The 20393-nt window shown below is 31.3% G+C and overlaps 1 long non-coding RNA gene across 1 annotated transcript; it reads left to right on the forward strand.

Annotated features, from left to right (window-relative positions):
* Positions 1 to 12391: 12391 nt before the first annotated feature.
* LOC143043389 (uncharacterized) lies at positions 12392 to 20165 on the forward strand. Its single transcript, XR_012968359.1, has 3 exons — positions 12392 to 12477; positions 18720 to 19737; positions 20037 to 20165. It is a non-coding gene; the product is annotated as an uncharacterized LOC143043389 (long non-coding RNA).
* Positions 20166 to 20393: the final 228 nt, after the last annotated feature.

The raw sequence follows: 20393 nt of genomic DNA on the forward strand, positions 1-20393 counted from the left end.
TTACTGAAAGATAATTTAGATGTGGACATTAGATGTGAAATTTAAAATTGCCAAACAGGTACCATTATAGCTGAGAGGGTGATAGAGCAGATTGGTACTCATTGAAAACATAATGAACTGTGGAGAAGCCAATTTTACTAGAAGCATTCAATTCTTAAATAATTTTTGTTTTATTTTATGTCAATTTTTTTTTTATCTCTGGTAGGACATATTATTTCAGTGTCCCATACATTTTTGCTTGAAAAATATTTTTATTTGCCTAATGAAAACAGTTACTCAATGATTTCGGAAAATTTATTGTGACATTTTTTTTCATTTAGATTTCATTCAAATTTAAGTTTGATATTTAAATGAACAAAAGTCATATTTGATCCTTTGATTCCACAAATAAATTCTTAAGCCAAAAAAAATTGTAATAAATCTCTCTCAGTTTACAATGCTGTGAAACATTTGTATGATGAGTTGTGTCTCTTTAAGTGTAACTTTTCTGCACTGTTTTAAGTCTTTAAAAATAATTTGTTAACCAACCCCCTTTTGCGCCACCTCTTTCTTTAGTTTGCCTCAACCCAATGTTATGAAACTTAAAAACAATGCTTATTACCATATAATACAGATATGGGCCTGGGTGGCGTCACTTTAACCGTTCTTGAGTAATGCTCCTTTATAAACATAATTGCTAAATTTTTCATTTCCAATTTCTTACTTAAGTTTGCCTCAACTAAGTTTACCTCAACTAAGTTTGCCTCAACCAACTGTTATGAAACTTATACACAATGCTTATTACCACATAATACAGATCAAGTACGAAATTGGGTGATGTCACTTTTTCCATTCTTGTGTTATGCCCCTTTATAATCATAAAAATTGCTGATTTATTGGTTTCTGATCTCTACTATAGTTTTCCTCAACCAAATGTTATCAGACTTTTACAGAAAGCTTATTAACTTAAAAATGCAGATCAAATTTGAATTATAGTTTTACCGTTCTAGAGTTATGTTTGTTTACAGATGGAAAAATTGCTGAATTTTTTGTTGCTGTTCTCTAACCTAAGTCAACCAAATGTCATGAGACTTTGTCACAATACTTATTGCCGCAAAAATCAAGTACAAATTTTGGAAGCATCACTTTTACTATTTTTCAGTTATGTCTCTTGCCAACTTTATATGATATACAAGCAGGGGCATCATCTGTGTTGCATGGACACATTCCCTATTTATTACCCACAGTATTGGCCCATTATTATCTATTCTGTTAACCCCACCCCCTTTTTTACTCTAATGAGTTATATTATAAAAATAATTTGATATATGATGCCATATCTTTTAGAAGTGATACTTGTTACTGATAGGCTAACCTATGTTATTTTTTCTTACAAGGTGAGTGCTTCCATTTCTTCTCATCTTGAGATGTTTCCACTCGACAAAGTCTTCAACACTTTTAATAAAACCTAGCATCTCATATGAGTATTATTTCCTTAGAACGACCATGTAATGTAAGAATATCTATTAGCTGTTATTGTGACTCAAGGGGATATTAATATGAAAGTTTTTGAAATTGAAAACCTAGGAAAATATTCGTAATTGACAAAGTCTTAATTCTTTGATATAGGCATTGATGACAGCATTATTAAGGTAATTGATTACTTTGTGAAACTTTCATTTAGTTTCACAAAATATAAAAAGGTTGTTTAAAGATCAGGAAATATCACACATATGGGTCATTTTCAAAAAATGTTGAATTTTCAGTACACCCATGCTAATTTTTTTATTTCTAAGGGAAATTTCAGTTGTAATGGTTTAAATGAAAGCTTGTCGGATTTGTGATTCAGAACATTAATAATAAACACACTTTACATCTATTTTGATAAGATTAAACTGCATTTAACCATCTAATTGGTAACGTAAAACAAGCTTAACATTTTATCTAAACCTTTTCTTAATAACCCAAAATTTCTTTTGAAAATGGTAACAGGATAGACAAAATATTGTACCACCGATCAAAAAATGTTTCAAGATATTCTTGTATGACATCATTAAGATTGCATCTTTTAATATGTTGTTCTTATAGTACTGTTTGTTTTGATTTGCTTATGTAAAGGGTTGTTTGAATAAGTAACTTTTAATAAATTTTTCAATTTCAAAATTCGACATTTTTTGAAAATGATCCATATCACAATTTTGAAGATATTTGTTTTTCTACGACCGGTAATTGATTACTTTGTGAAACTTTCATTTAGTTTCACAAAATATAAAAAGGTTGTTTAAAGATCATGAAATATCACACATATCACAATTTTGAAGATATTTGTTTTTCTACGACTGCAAACATTAAAAATGTTTTGGTGGTATATTGGTATCACATCGTCGTCTTCCTCAGCGTCATCCGAAACTAGATAAAAACTAGAGTCTAACCCATCTTGTAAGCTTAGGCTTCTGCTGCAATTGTAAATCTTACTACACGTTTGATTTTGTTTGCTTGCAATTACTGTCATTATCAAATTACATGAGATTCTGTACTTCCAGTTCCATTACTGAGGGCCCTCATGGGGTTTTTGATTATGTGATTACTTGGCCGTTTTTTTAATGATTATTTGATTATTAAGCCAAATATTTCATGATTATTTGATTACCTAGGACTGTATTTTTAGTTTATGATTATTTGATTACTAAAGATAGCAAATATTTAATGATTATGTGATTATATTGGCAAAAAAATGGTGATTATGTGATTACTAGGACCCCCCATGAGGGGCCTCATTACTAATATTTCCTAGAGAGGCGTCTTAAAACCATAATTTTTCCATTCTTGTATATCTTTATTCATTTTTGGAAATGAAATTATTGATTTAATTTCAAACTTTATTTGACCTTTAAACATTTTTTGATTCAAGCCTCACTGGTATGTCTTTTGTAGTCGAAACACGCGTCTGGCGTAAATATGAAATTTTAATCCTGGTATCAATTAAGTCTATTACTTGCTTTGATTGCTCTTATCAAATATGCCTCTGTCCCTTCTTTGAGTTTAGTATTCATGTCTATCATTTCAAAAGCCATATCAGATCTTGAAACTTGGACAGCCCAATTTATTTGGCCAATTAACTTCCTTTACAAGGTTTGCTCACTTGTATTAAGGACATCCTGTTTCATAGCAGCTCTTGATGTTTTTATAGTTATCTATTTTCTTCATATATGCAGAATGATCCAGACATGCCTTTTTTAGCTCACCTGTCCCGAAGGGACAAGTGAGCTTATGCCATCACTTGGTGTCCGTCGTCGTCCGTCGTCTGTCGTCCGTCGTCTGTCGTCGTCTGTCGTCGTAAACTATTTCAAGAATCTTCTCCTCTGAAACTACTGGGCCAAATACTTTCAAACTTTAACTGAATGTTCCTTAGGGTATCTAATTTATAAATTGTATCCGAAGTTTTGATCTATCAACAAACATGGTCGCCATTGCTAAAAATAGAACATAGGGGTCAAATGCAGTTTTTGGCTTATAACTCAAAAACCAAAGCATTTAGAGCAAATCTGACATGGGGTAATATTGTTTATCAGGTCAAGATCTATTTGCCCTGAAATAATTTTCAGATGAATCAGACAACCCGTTGTTGGGTTGCTGCCCCTGAATTGGTAATTTTAAGGAAATTTTGCTGTTTTTGGTTATTATCTTGAATATTATTATAGATAGAGATAAACTGTAAACAGGAATAATGTTCAGCAAAGTAAGATTTACAAATAAGTCAATATGACGGAAATGGTCAGTTGACCCCTTTAGGAGTTATTGCCCTTTATAGTCAATTTTTAACCATTTTTCGTAAATCTTAGTAATCTTTTACAAAAATCTTCTCCTCTGAAACTACTGGGCCAAATACTTCCAAACTTTAATTGAATGTTCCTTAGGGTATCTAATTTGTAAATTGTATCCGAAGTTTTGATCTATCAACAAACATGGTCGCCATTGCTAAAAATAGAACATAGGGGTCAAATGCAGTTTTTGGCTTATAACTCAAAAACCAAAGCATTTAGAGCAAATCTGACATGGGGTAATATTGTTTATCAGGTCAAGATCTATTTGCCCTGAAATAATTTTCAGATGAATCAGACAACCCGTTGTTGGGTTGCTGCCCCTGAATTGGTAATTTTAAGGAAATTTTGCTGTTTTTGGTTATTATCTTGAATATTATTATAGATAGAGATAAACTGTAAACAGGAATAATGTTCAGCAAAGTAAGATTTACAAATAAGTCAATATGACGGAAATGGTCAGTTGACCCCTTTAGGAGTTATTGCCCTTTATAGTCAATTTTTAACCATTTTTCGTAAATCTTAGTAATCTTTTACAAAAATCTTCTCCTCTGAAACTACTGGGCCAAATACTTCCAAACTTTAATTGAATGTTCCTTAGGGTATCTAATTTGTAAATTGTATCCGAAGTTATGATCTATCAACAAACATGGTCGCCATTGCTAAAAATAGAACATAGGGGTCAAATGCAGTTTTTGGCTTATAACTCAAAAACCAAAGCATTTAGAGCAAATCTGACATGGCATAATATTGTTTATCAGGTCAAGATCTATCTGCCCTGAAATTTTCAGATGAATCAGACAACCTGTTGTTGGGTTGCTGCCCCTGAATTGGTAATTTTAAGGAAATTTTGCTGTTTTTGGTTATTATCTTGAATATTATTATAGATAGAGATAAACTGTAAACAGGAATAATGTTCAGCAAAGTAAGATTTACAAATAAGTCAACATGACGGAAATGGTCAGTTGACCCCTTTAGGAGTTATTGCCCTTTATAGTCAATTTTTAACAATTTTTCGTAAATCTTAGTAATCTTTTACAAAAATCTTCTCCTCTAAAACTACTGGGCCAAATACTTCCAAACTTTAACTGAATGTTCCTTAGGGTATCTAGTTTGTAAATTGTATCCGAAGTTATGATCTATCAACAAACATGGTCGCCATTGCTAAAAATAGAACATAGGGGTCAAATGCAGTTTTTGGCTTATAACTCAAAAACCAAAGCATTTAGAGCAAATCTGACGTGGGTAATATTGTTTATCAGGTCAATTTCTATCTGCCCTGAAATTTTCAGATGAATCAGACAACCTGTTGTTGGGTTGCTGCCCCTGAATTGGTAATTTTAAGGAAATTTTGCTGTTTTTGTTTATTATCTTGAATATAATTATAGATAGAAATAAACTGTAAACAGCAATTATGTTCAGCAAAGTAAGATCTTCAATTAAGTCAATTTGACCAAAATTGTCAATTGACCCCTTAAGGAGTTATTGCCCTTTAAAGACTTTTTTCACAATTTGTTCATCATGTTGACTTACTTTAAAAAATCTTCTCCTTTGAAACTGCTGTATCAATTTCAGCCAAACTTGGGCTAAATGAGTTTCAGAGTATCTAGTATAAATTTTATATTTTATTTCCTTGTCAAGAAACATAGCTCCTATGGCTAAAATAGAACATAGGAGAAAATGATTATTTTTTTGGGCTTTTGAAGAAAATAGGACGATCCAAATAACATTTAAATAAATTGAAAAGCCAAAATAATCATTGATGAGAGATTTAACCAAAAGAATTAAGGTGAGCGATTCAGGCTCTTGAGAGCCTCTTGTTATTCGTATAAATTTGAAATCCTACATTTCTTTTTTCAATTTCTCCAACAAATCTTGTCTGCAGTTTTCTCATAACTTCTTCTTCAAATTTTCATCCCCAGAATGAACATGATGAAGAAAGTCAACAACATGACTATAAATTATTCCACGTAAACGTTGGTCAGTATGTTTAACAAACACTGCAGGGACCAGACTACATTGTTTACGCCTAAAACTTATAAGCTCTTCCCTTTAACTAAAATAGAATTGTCTAGCTCTATCTTCAACATGTTTAAGTCCATACAAGCAGTGTTTTAATCTCCATCTTTTTACCTTTCTTAGAATTGATTTCTGTTGGTGGATTCAGAAAACATCTCTATCTAATATCTTCCCCTTGAAGAAAAGCTGACTTAAAATACGTTGTTTTATCGATCCAATTCATGCTAGCAGTAATCGAAAGGAATATTTTTGTCATTCCTTTTCCTACTGTTGGACTGTCTCTCTGCATGGTAGATTCTTCTTCAAAACCTCGCACAAAAATTCTTGCTTTTGTTTGATTATCCTTGGTTGTAATAACCTATCTTGTAGAAAGAGCGTTCTGACTTATGTCATCACATTCTTCATAAGTGTCAAAAATTATGGAGTTTTGAAAGTTTTGTTTGTTTAGCAATTTACTCATCATTGTCATATTTACACCAATTTCATTCTCATCACTGTCACCTGTGACCTTTTCCAACTAAACTTAATCTAAATCGACACTTTTTTTTTTATCTTCATCATCTTTCCATTATACCAATTTTTTTTCCCCTGTTATTTTTCTGCTTTACTTAGTACAGTAGCTTTAGTCCATATTTTTGAACTAGGCAGTTTGTACTGCATTTTGTCATTTTCTTTTAGATTAGGAATTATTTTTGCCTGAATGTTCTCCATCTGAGGAATTGTTTCTTTTGTTGTTGATAATAAATCAGAAAAAACAATCTTTCTTTTTCTATGCAAGAAACTTCATTATTTTTGATAGTATATCTACTTTTACGAATGCCTGTTTTATTTGTATCAGGTGTTTCAAGATTGTCATTTTTTCTCGAAAATTAATTTCTTTAGTTTTAGTTAATCTGTTTGTTAAAACTCTCACAAATACTCCTCAATGTCGAACAAAAATTACTTTTTTATCCTGGAGTCGAATGCGTTCATCTGTCTCATCATGTAAAAGATTCAAGTAGGAAACAATGTTATTAATTTTCCTCCTGAAACATGAGAAAGAAATATGTTTTTAATTTTAAAATTCAGAATAAAGAAAATTGAAAAAAAGCAATGCTACCTCAAAATATGGTTGATCGTCACTTTGGAAAAGTACTTACACATTTGACATAATGTTTTCTATTCTTCCCTTTGTACGTTAGATTTGAGACTATTTTAGCATGTGTTATAATAGTCCGAGATGATAAACAAATTTTGATATAGGACATGTTAATCGATAGATCTATAACCATGAACTGTATAACAAAAATATTTCAAATTTGAATGTTTTTATTCAATCTGAAACAGCGACTGCTATTTAAAATTTGTAAGTTATTATTAACATTATAAAAATGGATAATGAGGTATTACTAGACAAAAAGTTTACAGTGTAGGTATTTAAATTTCAAATGTATCTAAGTTAACCCATATAAAAACGAAAAATAGAATTAAAATGAAATGTTTTTTCTGTATGAGTGTATTCTATTTATAAATTGACCTTCATGTTAATTGAATACTACTAAGATCAGTTAGTATTCACTACTTCAAGAACATAGTCTAGGTAAGACCATTAACATTCTTTTTAATACAATTTTAGTGGAAGATTTTCCTAGCAAACATCATTGAAATTTTGCTTTTTGGCATGTAAAAACGGACTATTTGCTTTTAAAATTTTCTACAAAGGATCCATTTCTATGAATATGTATTTAGAGTTTCCTAGAATTCAGGTTTACTCAAAGTATGATTATTTTTTGTTATGGAATTCAAAAGTTTTTCAGCATTTTTCGGGCTGTTTTTAAAGAACTAACGTGTGCTTGTAGTAAATTTGTGTGTGTATTCCTAAAAAAAATTACAGAGATGAGTATGTGTTCCTTATTGTATAAAATTTATACAATACGAAACACAGACTCAGCCCTGTTCATATGCTGTTTAAAATGGTGTTTCTGTTAATGTCGTATGAAATTAGGCTGATTCTCATAGTGTATCCCTGACATGTGTTTCTTTTTTGTTATATGAAAAAATTTTCGATAGTGTTTTACACATATATACATCGTGAAAATGTTTCCTGATTCCCAATATATATAAATGTTAAATTCGAAGTATTCTCAATAATACAAAAAGAAAAACATATGGCCACTATATCATATGATCATTATTGTCATATAAACATAACTATCATGTGACAAAAAAACAAAAACAAACATAATACAGCAAAGACATGAACACAAGGATAACAAATATATAGCTAAACATGTTTTTTTTCTTGCTTTTTTTTGCTAGGTCTTCTAAACTTAAAATAAGATTACAATTGCTTCTCATAAGAGTCATGAGTTTAAATTATAATTCATTTTGTATCATTTTACCATTGTAGTTAAGAAATGAAACAACACTTTTGGCAATATGTTGCTTTGAAATCATGATTTTTAGTTTTATTTCTATTTATAGTAAGTTACCAATTTTCATAGAAACTACTAAATTTAATTATACTGTTATGTAGACCTATTTTACTCATATACAAAAGATAGTGATCCAAGGGTTAAGTCTAATCTTAAAAACATGTTGATATATCAATATTTTTATAGAAAATGGAAGTGGTTTTAATGTGTTATAGCAAAGTGAAACACCTCTTGGACTATGCCCCTAAAGTTAACGTAAATACACTCCCTTTTTATACCTTTAAGTACTTGTAAATAGACCTCAATAAACAAAAAACTGTATCAATAAATAATATTTCGCATAACCGTATAAACCGTAAAAAATAGATGAGGATTAATGTCATAGAGACAGCAACCCAAATAACACGAATAACCAAAAACATAAATAGGTTATCTTTACGGCTGATTTGTTCTCATAGCTGTTGCTTATTTATCCTGGTCATTGAAAAATGACACCTGAACACCGAAGGAAAATTGAATACGTTTATTCCGTTTGAATGCCTTACCATGGCTTACTTCATTGTTTTTACTTTTGTTTTTTACTTTTTTCTCAATTCCGTTCTTTTTGGTAATGCCCGTTTACATGTTAACAGATTTTAGCCTTCAACGTGTAGAATAAGACTTTTAAACTGAAAATTTGGACATCCGTCTCTCATTAAAGACAATAAAATTATAATTGTCAAATTTTTTTTCTCGGTATTGTCATTTCTTCCTAAGGTAAGGGAAAAAATAATCTATGCTGTAACAAAAACTACAGTTGATTGTTATTCGTCTGTTTTTTTTAAATCATCATACACAATGCAATATGATACATCTCAATATTAAGTGTAGAAGGTATTTAAATCATTCAAACGCAGCGAACAAAATCAACACTGATCCGAATAATAACTAAACAATGAGTGTATGTTATTTATAAACTGGCCGTCATTGGATGTAAAATTACAAAGTATTTGTTTACAAGTCTATAGTTACAATCAATAGCACCTTTGAAATGAGACATCACGTAAGTTGCACATCAAGCGGAACACCACGTAAAGTTATAAAAAAATCCTTATAAGGATGTAATCAACATTTAGACTAAAATAGATTTGGCTCGTTTAATTTTCATAAAATGATGAAACAATATTTACTTCGACCTGTTAATCAAGAAATTTAAACCAAATAATTTACAGGTATAAATTCATTTGTAAATAATGTCAGTATCACCCTTTTGATCCTTTACTGAATATCTGGTCGAGAACACAAATTCAAAATATGAAAGATGTATATTTACTTATATGCATCGTTATTTATAAAGTCATAATGCTGTAAGTAAAAGTCGGTGGAGATATCAGGTGCTAGTTAACAGATCGGAAAGTGCACTTTTAGGAATTCTGCTTTTTAACACACACACAAAATATATAAATAAGGAATTATTACAAGCACATTTTAAATTTTGTATATATACACCAGTTTGATTTCCAGACATAAATATGCAAACATTAAGATAAAAAAAATAGTACATTTTTTTATAGATTTTTTTATATGGGCAAGGACTTTTTTCAGAATTTAAAAGGATGGGCATTAACTTTTTTAATGTAATAATATTAAGAATGCACCAGCCCATCTATCTGGTAAATAATGAACGATCAATTAGATACATGTAGTAGCAATCAATGTTGATTATGTTTCAGCTTCCTTAACAAAAAAACAACAGTTGGATATTCTCATCACTTAATTTGTGTTCTTTGTTGTCTGATAACTTCTTAAGAAAAGTTCTTCTTTGAAAGCTCTTCCACTATTATCAATATAGTTGCCCAGTTTATAAAATATGTCCGCTGATCCTGCCTCCTAAACATCATGACCAATATTGATATTTATAGAACATAAAGATAAAATGCAAGTTTGGTTAAACATACTCCCTTTTATGGATACCTTAAAGTACTTGTAAACAGACCTCCATAAACAAAATATTTTATAAATTAAAAATATTTCGCTAACCGTATAAACCGTATTAAAATAGATGGGGGTTAATGTCATAGAGACATCAATCCAAATAACACACACGAATAACCAAAAAACATAAATAGGTTATCTATACGTTTGATTTGTTCTGATACCTGTTGCTAACTTGTCCTGGTCATCGAAAAAGGACGCCAGAACCACGAAGGATAATTGGATACGTTTATCTCGTTTGAATGCCTTACCATTGCTTACTTCACTATTTTTACTTCTTTTTTTTAACTTTTTTTTTCAATTCCGTTCCTTTTGGCAATACCCGTTTACATTTTAACAGATTTAAGCCTTCAACATGTAGAATAAGAATTTAAAACTGAAATTTTGGACATGTGTCTCTCAATAAAGAACATAACATTATAATTGTAAAAAAAGAAGTTTCGAGTTTTTCATATTTGTTTTAATTATAAACATAGATAATCTGTAAAAAGAATGTATTTTCACTTCTTCCTAATGTATGTTATCATGGTGAGGGAAATATTAATCTATGCTGTAACAAAAACCACACTTTGATTGTTTTACATCTGTTTTTCAAATCAACATACACAATTCAATATGATACATCTCAATATCAAGTGTAGAAGGTATTTAAATCATTCAAACGCAGCGTACAAATATCAACACTGATCCGAATAATAACTTAACAATGAGTGTCTGTTATTTATAAACTGACCGTCATTGGATGTAAAATTACAAAGCATCTGTTTACAAGTCAATAGTAACAATCAATAGAACCTTTGAAATGTGACATCACGTAAGCTGCACATCAAGCTGAATACCTTGTAAAGTTATAAAAAAAATTCCTTAAGAGTGTAATCAACACTTAGACTAAAATAGATTTGGCTCGTTTAGTTTTCATAAAATTACGAAACAATATTTACTTCGACTTGTTAATCAAGAAATTTAAACCACATAATTTACAAGAATAAATTCATTTGTAAATAATGTCAGTCTCACCCTTTTGATCCTTTACTAAATATCTGGTCGAGAACACAAATTCAAAATATGAAAGATGTATATTAACAATTATCTTACCTCCTATACATTTCTAGGAATGTGATTGGTTAAAAGCGCCCTCGTGGAGACCCTGTATATTCAATATGAGGTTAGTAGGGAGGCGGGGCTTATCTAATACACGGTTAGTAGTGGTGTTACGTCCCTTTATATGCCATATGAGGTAGTAGGGAGTCTGGGATTATTTCATACACGGTTAGTAGTGGTGTTAAGTCCCTTTATAAAAACGAAACGGTACTGAGAAAAAATCGTAAATGTTTTAACAGACAAAGAAATTGATGATTAAGATTGAAATAAATTCATAAAACGCATTTAAACCTAACAAGATGTTATTGTTGGTATCTGTTTTTGTAGTATCAATGGAAGTAGTTTCTTAATGCTAACAGTATTGAAGACTTGCTCATTTTGCTAGGTCACTAGTCTAAATTTCACACGTTAAGATAGTCGGTAAGATAAATTCGTTACATAGTGTGCTAGTGACCTAATACGGTATATATGGGGTCAGTAAATTCCAAAGGGGGATTCGAGCTTCGCTCTCACCCCATATGGAATCTACTGACCCCATATATACCGTATTAGGTCACTAGCACACTATGTAACTAATATTATGCATCGTTATTTATAAAGTCATGATGCTGTAAGTAAAAGTTGGTTGAGATATCAGGTGCTAGTTAACAGATCGGAAAGTGCACTTTTGGGAATTCTGCTTTTTATCTCAAAATTACTCAAATAATGGACTTGGTTATTTATCGATCTTGAATATAAAAAAAAGGCAACAGCAGTATACCGCTGTTCAAAAGTTATAAATCGATTGAGAGAAAACAATCCGGGTTACAAATTAAAACCAAGGGAAACACATCAATTATAAGCCATGGAGTTGTCAGCTTATTTTCGATCTTTGAGTTTGAATGTCCTTCTTGTATCTTTGGCCCCTCTTTTATAAGAGGAAAACAACGGAACAATAGAAGCACTGTAGTGCAACAAAGATGAGGTCGACAGAGATTGAATTTAAACAAAGACATCTCTTACCGATTGAAAATTATTATTTATTTGTGATATTTTGTAGACCTCAGCAAACGCCTTTTAATATAGTTAGTCTGCATTTCTTTCAGATCATTAGTTTTTGCAAAATGGTGATCTAATTGTACATATAGGTGTTATGCATATTATACTGTATAGACGGACAGACATCTAAGGTATGTGTAATTTGTATCTCAAGAATTAGAATTTAATATATAACGTGTTCTTACGGGCAACAAAATACTTTAGTATAAACGTCAATGCATAGCTGAGCGGATGACAATTGTTTTGAATGTTACCCTCTCGTCTAGACCAATCAAAAATCAACAATATAAAGAAAAATGAATTGAAGATACATCAAGTTATTAAAGACAATGATTAAGTTGTACATTTTGGCTCAGATTCTATTATTTGACTCAAAATTAAAAAACACATCTTGCTTCACTTCTTTTGAGATTTCTAATATCCGTAACGTTGTTATGTACGTGACGTCATAGACAATACTTTTAAATAAACTTCATCTGCAAAAGGCAATAATGATAGGACATTCAGTATAACAAATTAAATAACAGATAGCTGAGAGGGTGATAGAGCAGATTGTTACCCCGAGAAAACATTGTCAACCGCGACGAAGCTATGTGTTATTTATATATTATTGCAAGTGTTACAATGAATACAAATGTTGTTTTGTTCAATATTATATTACAACACCGATACAATAAACTTAAGCAAAGTCTGTATCAGTAACAATAAAACAGTTACAAAGAGTCTTTCCAAAGGTGTTCCTTGTTGACCAGACCAATTTAAATCATACTCGTGTATTTACATTAGGAATAAATTCATTGGATATAGCAGTTTCACAAACACTAATTTTGACCATTGTGAAGCTTCATTTTTCTTTACCAATAATATGAGATAAAAACGTTCAGCCAATCTTTAAAAAGTTAACTACCCTAGGTGTTTTGTACCGGCCGACAAAGCAGCCAACAATGTGGTGGTGGTATGCCGTAAATACTACACGGACGTTCTTAAAAATGAAATTTTAAATTCATATACATTCAAGTCCATCCGCTCCACAGAGAGTCATATAGTAAACAAGCATATCACAACCACATCAAAGCTTAGGGCTTTTTCTGAACATTTGAAGGTCCCTACTATATATTGGCTACCTAAACTACACAAAAAAACCATTAAAATATCGTTTCATCTCGGCCTCTAGTAAGTGTTCTACAACTAATCTTTCAGTGCTCTTAACTAGTTCATTAACTACTATTTAAAAGCTTATCATAAACTATTGTAATAAAATATATGAACATAGTGGTATAAACCATTTTTGGATGTTTTAGATAAATTACGTGCTTTTGATGGTCCTTTTGATTCCGTTAATAGTTTTGATTTTTCTACTCTTTACACTACACTTCCACACTATCTTATTAAACAAAAGTTTTCCTATTTAATTAAATGGTCGTTTGGTAAAGCTGAATGTAGATATATCTGCTGCAACTCATTTAAAGCCTTCTTCTCTAATGAGAAAGGTAAATATGCTAGATATACTTACTGGGGGTGTGATGAGATGATTGAAGCTGTTAATTTTCTCCTTGGAAATATTTATGTACGTTTCGGCAACAAAGTTTATCGACAGGTTATAGGTATCCCCATGGGCACAAATTGTGCCCCTTTAATAGCAGACTTGTTTTTGTACTGTTACGAATCACAGTTCATGACTAAACTCAGTAAAGACCCGTCGAAATTGCATTTAATTGATAAATTCAACAACACTTACCGTTATATTGATGATATTTTTTCGTTAAATAAACAAGAATTTTCTCAATATACTGCTGGAATTTACCCCAAGGAACTTACTTTAAAGAAATCAAATTTATTTGGTAATAACTGTCCTTTCCTGGATTTAGATATTTCAGTTTTAAACGGGAAACTCCACACTAAAATTTACGACAAAAGAGACGATTTTTTCGTTTCCTATTGTTAATTTTCCATTTTTAGATGGTGATGTTTCTTTGGCACCATCTTACGGTGTTCATATTTCACAACTTGTTCGCTATGCCCGTGTCTGTTGTTACGTTTTTGATTTTAACGAACGCAACCTATGTATTACTGGCAGGGTTTCCCCTGGGTCAAGTATTTTTTTCGCCACGTCTTTCACCAAAACAATATATTTTTCGCCACTTTATTATTTTTTTCGCCAAGGAACATATATATATTTTTCGTTTAAAATTTTTCTTTTTTCCACCACCCAACCCCTAAATAAGATGAGTTTGCCCCCTTGTTGTCTATGATTATACTCTCAAACTTATCTCAAGCGTCTTCATTGTAAGTAATACACACTAAACATTTACTTTGAAAAAGAAGAACTTTATTTTCAACTTAAAAGGGGGAAAATTTATTACATTTTGAACAACTTTAAAGGATATAAGTACCGGATTATAACAAAATTCTTGGACATGTTTTAACCAATTACTACCAGAAAGATGTACAGTTCTTTGGGAATGTTTATTCAAAATAACAATATGTGCCTTTTTGTACTAAGAAGTGGTTTTTACAACAAAACAAAAAGTGTTTATCACTAGAAATTGATCCCTCATTGCAGGTGAAGTCATTACATTGAAGGGTTACTCTCATTCGAGGGGTTGTTCCCAGATCTTCCACTCTTCTCAACCTTTTGAATAGATTTCTTCATAACAACAGTTTTCTTTTCTAGGCCATTATAAACTAAAAAGTTGAGAAGTAAAACTATGCTTGAAACACGTGTGTCACTGAAACGACTTTAAACTTTAATACTCACTCAAACCAATTATCTACTGTAAACCAACTTTTTTTCGCGGATCCATACTTTATTTTGCGTTTATACCCAGCTAGTCAACTTCGCGGCGATTTAATTTCGCGATTTTCTTATTTATTTAATGTAGTTTGATAGGGAAAGATCCAAGTTATTCCTTTTCGCGACGATTTAATTTCGCGTTATTTTTCTACTCGCGAAAGTCGCGAAAATAAATCGCTCGCGAAATTTAGTTGGTTTACAGTATATCAAAGTCAAAGGATAAAGTTTTAAATCGTAGATTTTTCTTCCTTTTGAACATTTAACGTCATATTAACAGTTTTTTTTCCTTGACTATCATTAAAAGAAGGAGAGGAGACGTCAAAATGTTGCTTCAAACACGTGCGTCGCAAAATGGTTATAAATTCTTTATGTGACATGTGACGGACGCCATTTAACCATATCATTTTGTCATTGAACAATACAATTAACGCCTTTATTAATTAGTCCTTTGTTGTCGATAGCTATAAAATGCAATCAGCTGATTATTGATTTTCTGTCAAAAACTGAACGAGTTAAAGGTAAATTCCGAGTATTGTCCGATCAGGTAAAATCCGAGAAACCCGAAAAAAGTAAATAAACAAGATGATTGAAAATAAATCGTTATCTATATTTTTTTCGCCAAATACTTTCGACAATGACGAATTTTAATCGTCACAATTATTATTTTTTCGCAAATTGCGAAAATGGTGACCGCCAGCCGAAACCCTGATTACTGGTAAATTATTAAACCAGGGATATCGTTACCATAAATTACTTAAAACCTTTACTAAATCTTTCCATAGATATAAAGATTTGGTTTTGAAGTTTAGTTGTACCTGTAGAAAAATTATTTCAAACGGGATAGCACATCCTCATTTTTACGGAAATGTTGTTTACCGTGCCCGGAAATTTAGAAATGATCCATGTAAACTTGTCGCTCCTTTAAATAAACTTATTCTAAAAGGTTACCTATTGAACACTGTAATAAGATCATTGAATATTGTTTTTATTGGTATAAATATTGATTTTGTTATCAGTAAATTAAAAGCTAACTAAATATTACTAGTATGTTATATGCATATACATATCCATGGATCTACAATCTGTCGATACCTGTAACTTGGCATTGCACAAGGTCATGTTTTTCTCTGGCTGTTTATGAGGTCTTTACACTAAATCCATTGGATGTTGGATGTGTACGGATTGATAGTTTAGTCTTAGATGCATGATTTTTTTATTAGTTGTTAGTGGCTTTGAACTAGCTGTCAGACAACTGCGAGTACTCTCAGATCTGTTTATTGTGTCTTTTTGTGTCGGGATGTATAAGTGCCGGGCCAAGTCCACTTGTATTTTTGTCCATCTGATGAGTTAAGCCTTTTTCAACTGATTTTTATAGTTCGTTCTTATGTTGTACTGTTATACCATTGTCCCAGGTTAGGGTGAGGGTTGGGATCCCGCTAACATGTTTAATCCCGCCACTTTATTTATGTATGTGCCTGTCCCAAGTTAGGAGCCTGTAATTCAGTGGTTGTCGTTTGTTTATGTGTTACATATTTGTTTTTCGTTCAAATTTTTTACATAAATAAGACCGTTACTTTTCTTGTTTGAATTGTTTTACATTGTCTTATAGGGGCCTTTAATAGCTGACTATGCGGTATGGGCTTTGCTCATTGTGGAATGCCATACGGTGACCTATAGTTGTTAATGTCTGTGTCATTTTGGTCTTTTGTGGATAGTTGTCTCATTGGCAATCATACCACATCTTTTATTTCATAAGTGTTCTACCTTTCTAATAGTCATAACAACTGTGTTGGTGTGTTTGAATAACAAATGTATACTAAAACCCTTGTCGACTGATTTTATAAGTGGATCTACAAAATGAACTACTTAAACAAAATCCATTTTTTGTATGAATTATTTAGGGTAATTAGTCTATAACCTCTGACAAATTTTAGTCTGCCCTCCTCTGAAATATTTAATTAGATTTTATGTTTTGGTGTTTTTGAACTTCCGAAAAATTCCTCCTGACAAACGGTCAGACAGTATAAAGCATAAAAGTACATTAAACTATACTTAATATCTAGTAGACATATTTGTCTTTTAAAATACAACTGGCATATACGGATCTTAATGATGCAATATGGATAAATTTATCTGTTTTCAAGACCTAAATTGACAGCGCGTCATCCCTACATTGGCTTCCATTTTTACAATTGAAATCAATTAGGTAGTGTGATAGTTAAAGTAGAATCCTGACTTCATGTAGAAAAAGGGATTATAATGACAAATACTCTTTCTTGCTAATCATTCTAATTGAATTTTGTATTCTCTTGAAATTGTATGGACGTCATTAATCGGCCTACAATTTTATGTTGCTGTATTTGTTTTAAATCTTTTATTAAATGCTCAATATGCTGACTTAGTTCCGCTGTAACTAGAAATAGTATACATTATTCAGAGATTAAAAGTATTTAAATGTGTGTATCAGTGACAATGTCGCATGATTGTCTGACCTGTCTCTGTCCTGTCATATTTTCTTATATACAAAACCCTTTTAGAATGAAACTTTTCCTATTAAATGTCCCAATAAATACAGTAGGTCACATTTCTTTATGTACTACATCAAGTGGAACAAGATTAAAACCTGTTGAAATATTTTTAAATGACACAAAAACATTCAAATTGTTTGTTATCGTTAATGTCAAGGATGGCTAGTTTTATATATTTTATTGTAATATTCCGTAAAGCATGCAACGAACCATAATGTAACATAGAATAGCTCGATAGATAGTAAAACATTTGCAGCTTTTGACTTAGATTTAAGATTTGTTTCATATTCAATTTAGTGAAATTAGTGAAACTTGTCTTATTTTGGTTGTTCAACAACGACAATGTTTTGTAAACATCAGTCATGTCATTTTGACATGGAAGAATAAGTCATTGAGATAATATTGTGTAAACTTTAAGTAGTCCAGTATTTTTCTTGGTGACCTCGTTCTTGTCTAGGTACATGTAAATGTCGTGGTCCTTGATGTATACCATGCAACAGATGGTTACCAGACACCGTTACGTTTGGTTCTGGTTTAAATTTGTATAAAACCACTCCACTATTCCAACCTATAGTTCCATATGACAAACAAGACGTGTAGTACTTATTTATCAATCATACAACATCGACGATTATTTCGTACGGAGTTACAATATGAGAATAATTTCCGTGTGCTTAATACATATTCTTGGAACGATATTCGTCAGGTATGGTTATGAACAAAGTAACGAATAAGAAAGTGAAACAAGACTTAAAGAAAGCAGACAACCCGAAAACTGTCTATGTTAAAAATAATAATACATATGGATTACTTTGACATACGTTTTTCCTCTTTTCCTGATCATGATATCAACGTGTTCGAGTTAAAATCATGTTTCATGATTTTGTCTTCTGTTCTTCTTTGACTGTTGTATTTTAAGTATCCTCTTCAACTTGTTTATATAAGTCTATACAATGTATATATAAACATTTAATCGGTATGAATCTTTACTTTTGCGATTTTTTTTTAGATTTAGGTTAGATTTAGGTTAGATTTAAATTTTATTTTATAGAGCCGTATTCAGCAGTATGTCTCTGTCAACTTTGAGAATGAACTTTTATCGCATAGCTTCATTGATTATCGACCATGGGGCTGAATCAATGAGATGTTTGTTAGATCAGTTTATTCAGAAAAAATACAGAAGTTCCTTTAGAGACTATGTGTCAAATCATCAACATGAAATTTATCACCACTTTAACAATGGAATATGTTGTTTGTGCTCAAAAAATCAACGTCGGCCTTACCAGACTGTTATTAGCGCATGGCAAATGGAAAAGCTTTTTGACAAAAATAGTCAAAAACTTTCAAAGCATAAATATAGTAGTAAATGTGACTATTGTTGCAGTGCAGTCAAATCTACTTTGCTACTTCAAGACATAGATATAACATTGTTGAGATTCTTCCTAGTAACATACTTCGAAGAGGAATTTTGGCAAAGTTGTTTTACAAGTGGAATTGTATTTCATGATTTTCTGAACACCCATAAGCACGATATTTTTCATTTACTTCAATTAAATACTCCATGCTGCATTTGTATAGCTACTCCAGGATATACGACTATGGTTTTAAATGAAAAGGATCGACTGAATAAAACTCAATGGGAAACAATGTTTCATACTTCCGAATTTCCTTGTATTCAACACAGAAATTACTGTCCAAATGGCTACACATTAAATCCATGTTCCGTGTCTGCAACAATTGGAATTCGTCATTCAGATTTGGATGGCCGTGCACGAATGATAATTTTGTCAAAATTCTGTACCATGATGAGACATATTGATGGACTGGTAAATGCTAGGAACACATCGTATGCCCATGCTATCAAGGGAGAACTCTCCAACGAGGAATTCAGACAATTATGGGATGAAATAGAAAATTCTATTGTGTATATTTCTAATATAACCAGCACAGTCGACAGTCGAAAATTGTGCATATTGGAGCTAAGAGAAAAATCACTAGAGGAATCAATGTGTTTGGAATTACAATGTTTTATACTGAAACATATACACGGAGATGAACAGGTTCTCCAGGTAACGGTCCAAATTTCATATTGTGTATATTTTCATGTTATAAATGCATGTATCTTCAGTCTATCTGATGGAAAGTTTAAAAGCAGATATAAGATATCCAGATAAGATCAATAAAAATATTACTTAACCTTTCCATTTTCATGCGGTTAATTTGAATGTCCCTTATCAGTTAATGAGCAAGACTGTAACGTAGAAAAGTATCGAGAATCAAACTTTTTATAAACTTGATTTGCACAGATTCAATATGTTTCAATTTTGTATATATTTATGTATCGTTAATAAGTTTTGTTTATTTGTAGGCATGTGGCAAAATACAGGACACATTTGAAATGGTAAAAGAGGTCATTGCCCAAAAACTTCAGCAAATTAATTTACAAATAACAGCATTTACATCGAGCATTTCAGATGTTGTGAGAAATGAGCTTTCAGTGCAGCTGAATGAGTACTCAGGTAAGGAATAGTTTATAATTATATATTGGTTTACAAAAAAAATGTATTGAACCATTGTAGAAATGTCGCAATGAATTAGATATCACACAAATGTATTTCTAGATTAACATTAAGATCAATGTGCATTTCTCATAGTTTTATTACAGAAATCTCAGTCTTAATATTCATCACATTCTCCCGAACAATAATCAACTACAGGTATGTTT

Source organism: Mytilus galloprovincialis, chromosome 8 (genome assembly GCF_965363235.1).
Source record: "Mytilus galloprovincialis chromosome 8, xbMytGall1.hap1.1, whole genome shotgun sequence".
Lineage (NCBI taxonomy): Eukaryota > Metazoa > Mollusca > Bivalvia > Mytilida > Mytilidae > Mytilus > Mytilus galloprovincialis.